At 42.1% G+C, this 13,239-nt stretch overlaps 2 protein-coding genes across 3 annotated transcripts in view; one reads left to right on the forward strand and one right to left on the reverse strand.

Moving 5' to 3' along the window:
- Positions 1–13,239, forward strand: part of Sdhaf3 (Succinate dehydrogenase assembly factor 3) — a 96,452-nt gene that overhangs the window by 36,282 nt on the left and 46,931 nt on the right. The window contains exon 4 of one of the 2 annotated variants that reach the window (XR_010733123.1): positions 12,747–12,756. The exons of the other annotated variant lie outside the window; for it this stretch is intronic. The gene's annotated coding sequence lies outside the window, so the exon portion shown is untranslated. Of the gene's footprint in view, positions 1–12,746; positions 12,757–13,239 lie in introns of those variants that run through there. 2 annotated transcript variants of the gene reach the window in all.
- The window catches only part of LOC136345211 (protein turtle homolog A-like), a 97,133-nt gene that overhangs the window by 30,687 nt on the left and 53,207 nt on the right, over positions 1–13,239 (reverse strand). The gene's annotated exons all lie outside the window — the stretch shown is intronic.

Genomic DNA, 13,239 nt, shown 5'->3' on the forward strand with positions numbered 1-13,239 from the left:
GACGTTAAAGAATCTCGGCAGACACGCAACTTGCTATGGAAAAAATGCGGAAAGCAATGAGACAATGAGCACGATAACAATGCAACAGCTGCGTCAAAGAAGTTGGAAATTCCAGCGTCTCCATTAATAACTCACCTTCAAAGAGGAGACGACTGCTTCTGTTTAACGGACCCTGCAGCCCGCTCTCCATCGTTTTAACTTTTGAAAGTTCGTCGAGCGTGAAGCTCTTTAAAGTTGCATCAACGGAATGAGCGTGGAATAGGCGGACGAGCTGTAATATTGCACAATTGATAAGTTATTAATGCACAGCTATATCGTTGCTTAGGGATGATCTACACAACTGGAAACTTGAGCGAGAAAAATAGTTGCGACCGAGCCTGAAACGGTAATTCGAAGGATCGGCCGTCACCCGAGGAAATTTTCAATCGAAGCCGTTGGTTATTGGATGAGCTTCGCCCTGCAGTGTACAGCGATGGCTCAGAAACTCGAAACCTGGCTCAAGCAATGGCCTTATTAGAACATTTTTATCTCCTAGATAAAGCAATCCCGAGGAAACCATTTCCGGGATAGTGAGGCATCTGTGTATGCGTCTTTTGAGCTTTATCATCCAGTTCTAGCGAAATTACCAGACAGGAGTGCGCGTCGAAAGTTTAGACACGCTAAAGTGAATTTAAGTACTAACTCGGTGTATGCGGGGCTGAGCGAAGGCCCGGAATTAAATTAAGATCTTTTCAACGACTCACTTAAAAAAAAAAAATTAACCAAAAGCGGTTATGGTAAGAGTCGATTTTTCACGAGCTTTCCAACGAGCCCCCACACGACACATGTTACCATAAACAAAAAAGGGCGGGTCGAGCCGCGGCCAAGGGGCTGAAGGAGAGTATTTCGTTTCATTGCCGGAAAATAGGCAGAATTCGAAATAAATTCGCACGTCCGAGGGTATTTTTAAGTGCCCCGTTGAAGAGGTGTTAGTTTTATTGCAGACTTTCGTCCAGTCCTGTATAAATTTGACTGGTACGGAGGACGATCCTGGAGAGGTATTTTTGGACCAGAGTGGGTTTTTGATCTGCGATGCGATGGCCGTCTGTGAAAATTGTGACTTCAGCCAGGCAATTTTGGTCAGCGCATCGAGCAATAATGTTGACTAAAAATTTCAAAGTGAATATGCGATTCGACCTAAAGGGGAAAATATTTACTCGCCCTTGGAGGCGTCTAGAGCAGCTACTGTAAATACCTACGTATGGCCCTCAACTGCTGAACGCGTGTACTCGATTTCTGAGTTCCCGTGACGGAGTCCCAGAAGACCCAGCGACGGTACACGTGGCCCAAACTTCAGTACCGTTTAAACGCAGTTAAAATAGTCGCAACTTCCGGAAAATGCGTCCCGCAACGGGAAACTTGGGCGCATCTACTAATCTGGTACTTGGAGCTTATTGACTGTGCAAGATTTCGACCCAATCAGGATGAGTAGCTCCCCGAAAGATTAATCCAGATTTGAGAAATCGAGAATCGGACTCAGAATTTTTTTTTTCGAAAGACGTTTCACTATCAACTCTCTCTCCTTCTCTCTCCTCTTTGATCTTACGAATCTCCCAAAAGGACTTGAACGACTTTCCATTAAAAGCTATATATGTCGAGACGTTGGTTGCAGCTCGCTGTGCCCAATCTCCACCGATCCCGTAAATTTAAAATGCAAACAACGCGAAAGAGGTTACGTCCTAAGTTCGTTTGGCCCCAGCTCGTAGCAAGAAGTACGACGTCTTAAATCTTATCAGGCGTACGACACGTTAATGCGAAATAATGGAAGCGCATACGTCAGCTCCGGGGCCATATTTCTAGATTGAATTTCCGGAATGTTCTACCTGCTTTATGGGCGAGAATGGCGTCTTTAAGGGAGAAGGAAAGGTTTAATTAAGCTCTTGGAAGTGAAGGTTTTTCAATTTTTGATTTTTGCTAAATGACCACAAACGCTACAGCTCGAATTGCACTGCCTCGCTTATCGGCAATACCTTCTTGGAACGGTCATTAGTTATTAATGCAGAGTTATGTCATGGGATTGCGGAGGCCGAAGTACGCGGAAGGTCTGACGAGGCACGTAAAAATGCAATATACGGTCACACTTCGGGATTGGAGTTTGAGGGTGGTTCCTTCACCGGAAGATTGAGAGTGATGATGAGAATTTCACAACGAACGAAATAGAGGGTGGCAATGAACTCGAGAAGGAGGATGAGGAGGAAGATGAGGAGGAGGATAACGGCGGGGTGGAGCGAAGGCCGCAGAAGCAGCCCTTAATACAAAAACCACGGAACGACAATATTTCCGAATCCCCATAACCGCTTCTGTCGTTTCCGCGAATTGAGTTGTCACTGACAAGTCCTTAGGTCGTACGTCGCTTTATGACACCGCCCGGAAGGAGTCGGGGTCTGTCCCGCGGGACACTGAGCGGCTCGGTAAACAGAGCTTCCTCAAGAACCACTTGCTGGCTCTGTTCCTATCCGCCGACAAAAGTTGGCGATAGACTTGTTCGGGTCCAAAAAGGCGCTCGCGTAGAACAGTTTCTGATGGAAAGTGTCGGAACAACTGACGGTACCGCCAGGTAAATTGAAGGTTTGAGACCGTTGAATCCCTGGACGGTTTCTCAGCCGATTAGGAGACAGAGACCGTTGAGTTCCGCGACAGTGCTCACCTCAACGTCCACATTGAGTGGAATGATAGGAGGACTAAACGTTTTCGGAAATGGATTAATCTCACATTATGTCATTATCAATCTTCATGACTGAGCTCTAAATATACTGCGTGACATGGAATATTGAACATCCAGTAAAACTGGTTTTATTTAAATAGTTTTAGCTACGCACATTCCTTTGTTAAAACAAAAGCTTTATTAAACAATGGAATAAATTTAATTGTTAAAAACAAAAAAATTATTAACAATTAGTCGGTCCTCTGTGGTATCTGATACATTCCTGTAAACGTCTAGACATGGATCTAACGAGGTAATTGATGTTCTCTTGGGGGATTTCATTCCAGCCTAGCTAGACAGCATGACGTAGCTCCGCTGGGGTTCGTGGGAGATAGGATAGATTATGCAACATTCCACCTGCAATATCCTATACGCGTTCAATCGGCGAGAGGTCTGGAGATCGAGGTGGCCAAGGGAACAAATTGATTGGATTTCGTTGAAACAAGTCCATAGTTGCTCCAGTCTCATGAGGTCGTGCATTGTCTTGCTGGTAAACTAGATCAACAACAGTTTCCAAATATGGTATGAGATGAAGCTCCAGGTCTTCTTGGATGTATCGTTGGGCTGTCATACTGCCTCTAATGAAAAGTACGGGCGATCTGCAATAGCACATCAAACTATTACCCTAACAGTTTGATGGATGTGCCTCTGTGTTATACACCGAGGATTCCGTGTTTCACCAGGTCTTCCTCTTACTTTCGTCCGACCATCACGGATATCCGAACAGAATCTGGATTAGTCACCACATTCGATATCACCCCATTCCAGACTCCAATGTGTTCATTCTCTGTTTCACTGCAGTCGATTTTGATGACGACTCAAGGTGAGGGGTGAGACAAGATGAAGACGGTACGAAATCAGTCCGAAACTTCTCATCCGGTGATAGATGGTGTGGATCCGAATGAGACTTTCCATACTCAGCCAACCACTGATCCGCCAGCTTCCTCGACGAGACACGCCTATACCTTAAGCCCATGACCTGAAGGCGGCGGCGTTGGCGTTCTGCGGTTCTTCGGCATCGTCCGGTGGTCCTTCTCCTGCCTGTTTGCTCTTATTGGAACCACGCCTGACAACATCTCTCTATAGTGTGGGTGTGTACTACGATTCATTGTAGGGTGGGTTTCGGTAAATGACCGCCCAGTCTCTCGTAGACCCGGTATTCGCTGCATTCTGCGTCTGGGCGTATTTTATGAATCTAAAAGCACCTTCTAAGCACGCCATACGCCAATAAATGATATTTTACTGTCACATTGTTGGTATTTTACTGCAATTTTTATAGTAAAAAAAAAACACTGAAATTTCTGATAACTCGTAAACGCATTGATAAATATGGCTGAAAATTAAATCGTTTTTTTTTTTTGCGTTCCCGCATCCTAACGGGCACACCAAAAATTTATTTAAATAAAACCATTTTTACGGGGCGTTCTCTTTTCCATGTCACGCGGTATATTTCGACGTGATGGCGAAATTACGATGCTCGCAGGTGATTTAAAAATTTTTCCCGTGCATTTCCAATTGAAGCGCGATGAGCTGAGTCTTCGCCGTCCATCCCCTTCGCATGCGACTTCGCAATGTAAAATTATTTTACCATGTAACAGCATGACGTACAAAATGAACCGGAAAAGTTATGACAGCAACATTTGATTTACACCACGTACGCGGCTAATATTCGAATTTTAATGGTGCTTTTAAAAATTATGGCCGTCGCGATAACATTGGGGGAGCTCTTTAATTTCCCCGCTTGTAAAACCAGAACCCAGAGCAGCTGCGGACTAGTCTCAGTTACTGTTAATTTGATTGCGATATGTAGCCAACGTTACGAGCTGTTGTGCATCGCCTGTTTGCATTACGAGTCCAATCGGCCCTTTTGATCTCGCCAGCCAATAGATGCCTTTCGGCGATGAGACTCCTGTTTGTTTATGTTGTAGAAAGTCCACATCCGCAGTGCCCGGGATTAGCTACTTTTACCTTTTTAATCGTAGAAAATAAAATGTTTCAAGATTAGTAAAACACATTTTTAACGAGTACTAATTTGCAACTTTCGGCATAATAACACTTTCATTAGCGACGGAAGAAGTAACAAAATACACGCAATTGTAGCTGAAGTTGCTTCGTTACGTATATAATTTTTACGGCAAGGTAAAATCCTAATTATACAACTTTTATACGCCGATCGTAAAGGGGAGCGTGAAGTCTTAATGATGGCACCAGCCGTTTTAATAAAAGTTTATATGTGTCGTTAGAAAAGCCCCGGCTTGGCACTATTGAGTCGGTGGGCTGATGAGAAATGCCACTGCACACACTGGATAATAAATCAACATAAGTAAAATTTTTGCGGAGACGTGATATTATACGCAATTTGACGTGAAATGCACCACCCAGCAATAATAATAATTAAGTCCTGCAATTTTGGTAAAATAATGCTTCATAACAGTTTCCAACAGGATAATGCGAGACCGCATACTGCGACATTACTCGGAGCTACCTGGAACAGGTCCAATTGGAAATGCGGCCTCGGCCTGCACGGTGACCAGACCCAGCACCTATGGAATTTACACGTATTTGACGTGAAAGTGAGCGTGTTTCTCAATCTGTTTTCAACAGTTTTTTAATGCTCTCGACAGGGTTTTCGGTATATCAGAAATCGACAAATTCCAAACTCAATTTTATTCACCTGTGTCGGTAGTAATTCAAAGATAGTTCATAACCCCACGGGAAGAGTTTTAATTCGCGGTTTTAGCGAAAGTTTAAAAATTTATTCAGCCTGCTAATGCGGGCTCTGTTTAATCTCGTCGAGTACAAAGCCGCGTGTAGAGCAGCTGCGAAACGTTCCCGGTTAACCATAAACTCGCCTACAAAATGTTTCCGATGCTTACGAGATATTAGAGAAATGACGCAAATGGGACTACTGCTGTTCTATTTTGTTAATCCCGTTTTTACAGCATTAATTTTTATTAACTTTCCGCGTATAAATTTACCCTAGAATCATCGATCCTGGGTCGAAACACGATCTGTTAAACCTCCGACATATTCAACATAAATAAACACGGCTGCAAAGGAGTGAGAAGGAAAAATCGTCGGGTTAGGGAATTTGCATCCGGGCCGGTTAAATCAAATAGCAGGTTTTAAACCACCTACGGGTCAAGGGGATAAAACAGATGGTCAGACAACTCCTAAGCTGGGGTGAAAAATATGGCTTTTCTCGACTGACAGGTGTATTCGTTACAATGATCCTTTTCCTCGGGGGCGGTTTTCTCGCGAGTTTTTCCTGTATAGGCAAGATTAATCTGCGCGTTTTTTTAATCGATTCAAGTGCGAGGCACGCTGCGCGCCAATCGGCGATAAGCCCATGTGCCCAAAAGGGCCTTAATATTCGCAGGTCGGTCGCGCGAAGATAATGCTGAATTTATCGCAGTGTTTGTTTTGCCCTTTAGGCACGTTCGGTTTTCCGCAAACTCCTCTGAATTACTTGGAACAGTCTTACAGTCAATTTTCCTTACACTGAGTCACATTACATTATTGCTACTTCAGGCATGAAGTAATAAGGGCGGGACCAGAACTATATAAATCCGCACGGAGGTTTATCCGAGTTTGAAAATTTGTATCTTCCAATTTAAAGGGTTTAGAAACTTTCTGCTCGGAAGGAATAATCATCCATATGCACTACTAAAACACTGAAAACATGATTCCAATTCGCTACTTCAGCGAATGGTTAAGGGTGGGAGAAACGGAACTGGACTACGACTCAATGAGGTTCTTATTTGGAGCAAGTATCCATCTGTATGCACGCTAAAAGCATTGGGAAATACAAGCTGATTTCACCGGTTTAGTTAGAAATTATAGCCGGGAGTAGGAGGTCGTTAAAATTTTATAAATTGGCTCGGTGTTTTAACTAAGTTTGAAAATTTTTATCTCCCCGACGAAATGGGCTTGAAGGTGTCTGCTGGAAGCAAAAAATGATATGCACCCCTGGAATTTTGAAATTCGCGAAAAAGGGGATGTTACTAATGTTTCTGCCACATAATCCCTATTTAAATTTTTACATTTGAATTTTGATAAGGCATAGTTCATAATTTCATAGGCATAGCAGCATAATTCTACTGTTTGTGGACCCCGTAGTTGACTATACATTGCTATCTTTTTCGGATATGAATTTTTCTCGATAAATTCTAAATTTATTGATTTCTTTGGTAATCAAATTGATTGGTGGTTGACTAGCTTAGCACTATTCCGAGAATTATCAAGAGCCTTAGAGTTAATGTTTCTGTAACAAGCTACAATGGAAAAACTGCGACTGTAAAATATATGACCAAGTTTCCACTGGACGTTCTCTCTAAAGACGGACTTTAGCACATTATTTGCTCGAACTGACCTGGTTATATTTTTTGTGGTCCGGGAACGCCATAGCCCGCATAACTTTAATCTAAAATTAGATTATCGCAGAGTGAAAATTTGTGTATGACTGTATATCTGAATAATCCAGCATTATTCTGGATATTATCCGCAATATGAGCAGCGGCGGCGTAGCCTCAAAGACATGATTTCGTTGCTTTGTTAAACAATATATCAAAATATTGTCAGCAAAACATATATGTTAGGGTGAGGGCGAAAGGTCTAATCAGATCGGCCATTGTATCCGAAAACCCCGCTGCTGCTATTGTCCGCCAACGGTGGTGACAAAAAATCATTTTTAGATGCACATTGTGCTGCTGATGTTTCACAGGTAATTACATGATACCCGACAAAAGACGGAGATACTGCACGTTTTGACTGGTAGGAACGAGTCCAGAGATTGTTTACGGGCAGCAATGAACGGTAATTCTCCGCTATCATTACATCCGTTCGTCTGGCCGTCATAACTGGATGAGTTATCGGCCGTTTCCCGCCCAGGTCGCTACCGGTTCCAAACTCAATTTCCAGGCAGTCTAATGAAAAATACTTCCCAATAAGGCTGATTCAGCTTTAATTAAAAACTCACTGTCACATGGGAAAAGTTATTATTAATTGGTCCGTTTAAGTGTTTGTAGCTTTATTATCCACCTTTAAGTTCATTTCTGATGTTGTTGTTTATAATATGAGTGAAAATATTATAAAAACTCTTAATGAAAATTTCTCATTTGCCCATGTAACGTCTTTCGCAAGTTTGCCCTTTGGAAATTTTACAAAGCAAAAACGCTAAGACGAGGCACTTGGTTCGTTAAGCAGGAGCAGCAGTAGCAGTAGCAGCAGCAGCAGCCGATTCCTTTGAAGGCAAGTAATTAAGGGAGGTGGTAACGTTTTGCGAGTTGCCAAGTTTAAAGAGGGGCCCCTGTGTGGAGCCGAAGAACTGTGCAGTGGACCGAAAAATATTCGGCAAATACGCCTTTTAAGATTCCTATTTAAGCGAGCGAGGGTCTGGAGGAAATTCCTTATTGCTGTGAAAATAAGTTCAGGCTGCTCCCACTTAGGACTATGCAGGAATCATAATAACGACGAGAGGAAGTTTTAAATAATAAAGAAACTTCCAACTGTTGAAATGTTTTTTTAAACGAGGAATCTTTCTCACGTACTTCCTAAAAGTTCGCTCCAACTTTTACGGGAGTTGTTGGGCGACTTGAAAATTTTAAATTTCGCTTTTTACACCCGACTGCTAATTATTGCTTATTGCGATATTCAAGATTTCCTTAATTTTTCTTTGAAATAATTAATTACAATTATAATAATTTAGTAAATGAAGTTTCTGTCCGGAAACTTAAAAACTAAGTCACTGGATTCTTGGCGTCTCGCAATCTCCCGATCTTTGGAATAATTGATATCGCTTGTTCCAGGATCATAATACCTAGACCCAATAATCACCGGTAATGATATCAATTCATTTCCACTTTAGCTCGTTTTCATTATCGAACAAGAAAGTCTTTTTAAAGTTTTTTTTATCTTACTGGCCATAAATCTACTACAAGCAGCCGAGCTCGGTCTCTCGAGACATCACTTATTGATCAGCCTCTCAACCTTGAAGAAAGACCTTTTAGGTTACCTTAAAGGTAACCAAATTCCAATAATAACTAAAAGAGCAAACGCGATATGGTTGAGTATGAAAGTTCGCGTGTTCTCGAGCTGAAAGCGTGAACTGTGGCCCGGAAAGGCCCTGACAAACAAAGGTGGAAACTTCGTTAATCCTTAATGGATGTGGAAAGCTGATCTGATCTTTCGGACTTTGTGTCGTGTGTGGGAGTAACGAGAAGATAAATTTATAAAAATATGTATAGTATTTTCTTTATCATCGAGCGTTGTTCAACCTGGAGTAATTCTAACGTAGACAAAAGGAAATGTAAAATGCATAAGCTTCCGGATTTCGCCTTTACGACAGAATATCAATCGCTTATTTGTAAACTCGGATAAGTTTAGCTGCAACCTCGGACACATGCACCTCGTAAAGTGCAAAGGCTGCGCTTTATGTTCCCAATTGTCCGTCTCTTGTTTTACTGCTGGTTTACGACCCCACGAATCGTTCGTTTTACGAACGCCTTACCACCAGTTTTCATGCTCTGTTAAAGGAAATTATTATTTACATCATAGCATTGGTTCTAAAATTATGTAATGGCGCAAAATTTGAGCTCAGTTATTCACACACTTTCACACAAAATGCTTAGAGTAGACTAGTGAAGGGGGACTTTTTCTAAAGTACCCGTGGAATATCAAACTTGAAAAATTTTGTACCGGGCTCATAATAAGTATGGCAAGGTGTAATTATGTCCGACAAAAATTTAAATTGTAAACGAGTAAAAGTATAAATGAGTCAATACTTACTTGTGCATTAAATCTTCATTTGATAGAATTAACATAAAAAAAAAAACTTATGTTCGGATAACTTTTTGGAAGACTCGGCCTTCTAATCACCAATTGGCAAATGAATACACTTTCATCGAAGTTTCGGAACAATAAATCAGACGTCGAGCGGACGTATATCCGGGGACGACATTTAAAATGTTAATAATAGTCACCGGGACGTGATTTTCAAATATAAATTGTCCCGGCTGCGAATATATTTTATTGTAAGCAGATGCTGGGAAGTGCGCGGAACGTGGCAATTATCCGAATTAATGATTTTAAATTATTCAAATTATATTACTGTGTATAAAGCTTGCCAGCATGTGACAGGGATTACAATAAATTAATCGCTTTGGGAGCAGGGGCGTCCTCGATTATCGATACTTTGCGTAGAAAAGACTGCGGGCGGCCGCCCATGGCGGTACGCTATTCCAATTACCGAAATTTTATTTTCAGGCACACGTTTGTTGACGTTCCAATTGCGAATTGAACGTAATCACTTGCTCGATATGCTGCGTCATAAAAACGAAACAAAGTGACAACAAACACATTTGGAGACGAGAGCGCCGAGGGTTATGTTAGCGGCAACAAAACAGTGTAGGAAATTCATCAAATGCAACAAGTTATACGGCCCCCCAGAGTGGTACATTAATTACCTTCCTTGTGTCTCCGCCACCGCTTAACATACGACAATTGAAAATTATAAATTCACCCGATTCATTATTCCTCCCTTAGGGGAGTTTTCCAGGTTAACTAGGTGACGGTAAACTATCATTAGCTTTCATTAACAAGTACTTTTCTTAATTACGACCTAAATTAATTATGAATTATACCGCATTCATATGATATGCACGAGTAGTTAGTCACCGCATTCTTGAGATGTATCGGGATCACAACAGATCTCAGACCCATACTTTAGATAGGTCAAACCTTTTCGCAGACGCTAAATTCGTCATGATATTTCAAACTTCAACTTTGAATCAGAATAAGAGTGAGTCATGCGTAGAGTCACCTCCGGCAAGGGCTGAACTTCTTATAGTAACGAAGTTACTAAAATTTCCATCAGAAATGTGTGAGCTAATGCCCTCCATGTCAAGATCATCGTACATCAGGGCTCGTACTAAGAAACCGATATAAACAGCTGCCAGTCTGCTGTGCGCAATACCGCCGGTGCGGAATAGATGGTGCGTCAGTCGCTCATTGAACGCTGTGCGCGATATTGCCCATAGAGGGAGCATCAATAACCCGCGCACGCAGCAATTCAGTTCAGGCCTACACAAATGCGACGGTTGGATCTAACAGCAGTATTCAGTTTTGAACCCATAGAAGTTTCTAAGTAGTTTCAGATATCCGAAGATGGGCAAAAACCCTGTGGGGATGTCAATCTCCGATGGTGAGCCCATCATCCCTGGACAACAAACCAGCCTAATCAGGTACATAAGAATCTTCAAGGGACCGAAAAGAGTTCCTTTCGGGGCGGTGCGCTCGGAACACAAGTTTTCAATTTTATAGCCGAAGTTCCTCGACCACCAAACACGTTCAACTCTCATGGGCAGAAGTTTGTTATTAATTCCAATAATTGCAGGAATTATTTAGGGAGCATTATCCCAGAACGATTCGATTATATTGTATGTAGGTACTAATTTACTGAGAGTTTAGTCGCTAATAATATCATTGCATAACAAATATTACCTCGTGAATGAAAAGAAATCTCCAGTCATCTTTAATTCATCTCAGGACTCAATTAAAGAATATCGCCATTCGATACAGCAGAACACGACCCAAACAAAAATCAACATTTTGAGCTCTCAGAGAGAGCGATGCAAGCGACACAATAGCGAACACGTTTAGAAATTCAATGAGTTATCTGATTTTAGCTTCTCCTCCGACACATGTTTCGCGACCTTGTTTGATATATTGCGGTCAGCCATTGTGGCCGCCGAACAATGTGCAAAATATGTTATGTGTTCATTCTTTGTCGTATAGGCACTCCCGCGAAGAATGCGCCTCGTTTGAATGGGCAATAGGGGGTGGAAGGAGGAGTGGTGGGGACAAGGGTGGAGGGGGGGGGGTGGACCTGGGTGCTCCCAATTACGGGTAAATTAACCGAAACCGATCCGTAATTAATGCAATTTGCTTGTGCTGGTTGATAGAGGGTAGCCGTGCCCCTTGTTTACAAACTCCGTTAGGCTTGGAATGCGTCGGGATTGCGCGCCGTGTGTTGATTTTGTATTCGATTTCTCTGTTAATCAAGAGGGGGATGGAAAAGTTTGAGTCTCACGAAGCGACTTAAGGAACGGATCCACAATACGAGGAAAACTATATTGGGGGCGTTGCAAATTGATTTTTTTCAGAGCGTGCGGAATGCACCATAGGTTCCAAGCGGGAGCAGGTTCGAGCATGAGCGCTCGAGATTCTCATTGAGAACGCGTTGCCCCGCATTCGCCCCGAGCACAGGTTCCGTCGCTATTCGTAAGAAGTACGGTTTCGAAGACAAATAGGTTTTTCAGCAGAAGCAACGTTGATCGTGGCCAGTGGAAGGGACAATAGGTATTTTGTGAGAGAACGTTCTACCGCCGCTGCCGGCTTTATCCCCCGTCTCTTGTGGTTACCCCTACAACTGTAGACCCTGTTGCCGCCGCTGCCGTTGTTATTAACTCGTTTTCTTGACAATACGAACACGTAATAATAAACTAATATAGGAAACTCCAAAAAACTACTAAAACATCAAAAATTCGTTCCGACATACACACCATGCCCACGCTAATTTGCATACATAAAACCCCGTTTTTTAGGCAACTACGCCACACCTATTAACGTCGCACGTATCGCACCATTACCAAACAAAATGGAAACCTTTTAAGCTTCATACGATAAAGATACATATAATTACGCTTCAGTGACAAGGAATGATGAGCCGCGACACATTTAATCCCCGATGGGTCGTAACGAATGTATTAATCAACCTTCACGCTAGTGTCTATATTACGCTAGCGTAGGACCGCTGTCCCATAAAAACTCAAACCTTATCGGCTTTAATTAAATCCGAGATATCAATTTAAACTTTCAGCGAGCCGCCCGCAATAAACTTCTCGATTTAATAAGCTCTTGCGTAAATATTGTAATTTTTAATAAATGTCAAGGTAATTTACCTGCTGGGAGTAAGAATGGCGGCCCGGATATTAATGGGCGACTTAAAAATTCGCGAAAGAGTCGTCTTTTTGAGGTCGAAATTAATTACGTCTGCTGTCCAGGACTAATCAATTACGACTGTCTTAGGCACAATACGTCCAATTATCTCGAAGCAAATTTATGTCGACATACAAGAGATTCATTATCTGTACGTCGATCTGGTCGTGTATATAAATTAACCCGGTTATATTCAATTAGACCGGTGCCAATAGGCGTGTTTCTCTTAATTGAAGACCCGCACACCTACATACGTACGACATGATACGATCCTGCCATCAATTGTCCATTAAGATGCAGATAATGTTATTTTACCGTGAGGTATTTAATTCCGGTCGCACCGGTAAATTTCGTTCTGCAAAAATGCGGTAACGATTTATTTGCGGCGGAGCAAAGTTAGAACGAAACAAATTATTCCGAGAGTTTTAATGTGAGGGGAGAGTTATCTTGACTGCCGTTTAAAATTGGAGTTTTTGCTGTTTACAAATAGCTTTCGAAGT

The sequence above is a fragment of the Euwallacea fornicatus genome, chromosome 2 (assembly GCF_040115645.1).
Source record: "Euwallacea fornicatus isolate EFF26 chromosome 2, ASM4011564v1, whole genome shotgun sequence".
NCBI classification, from domain to species: domain Eukaryota; kingdom Metazoa; phylum Arthropoda; class Insecta; order Coleoptera; family Curculionidae; genus Euwallacea; species Euwallacea fornicatus.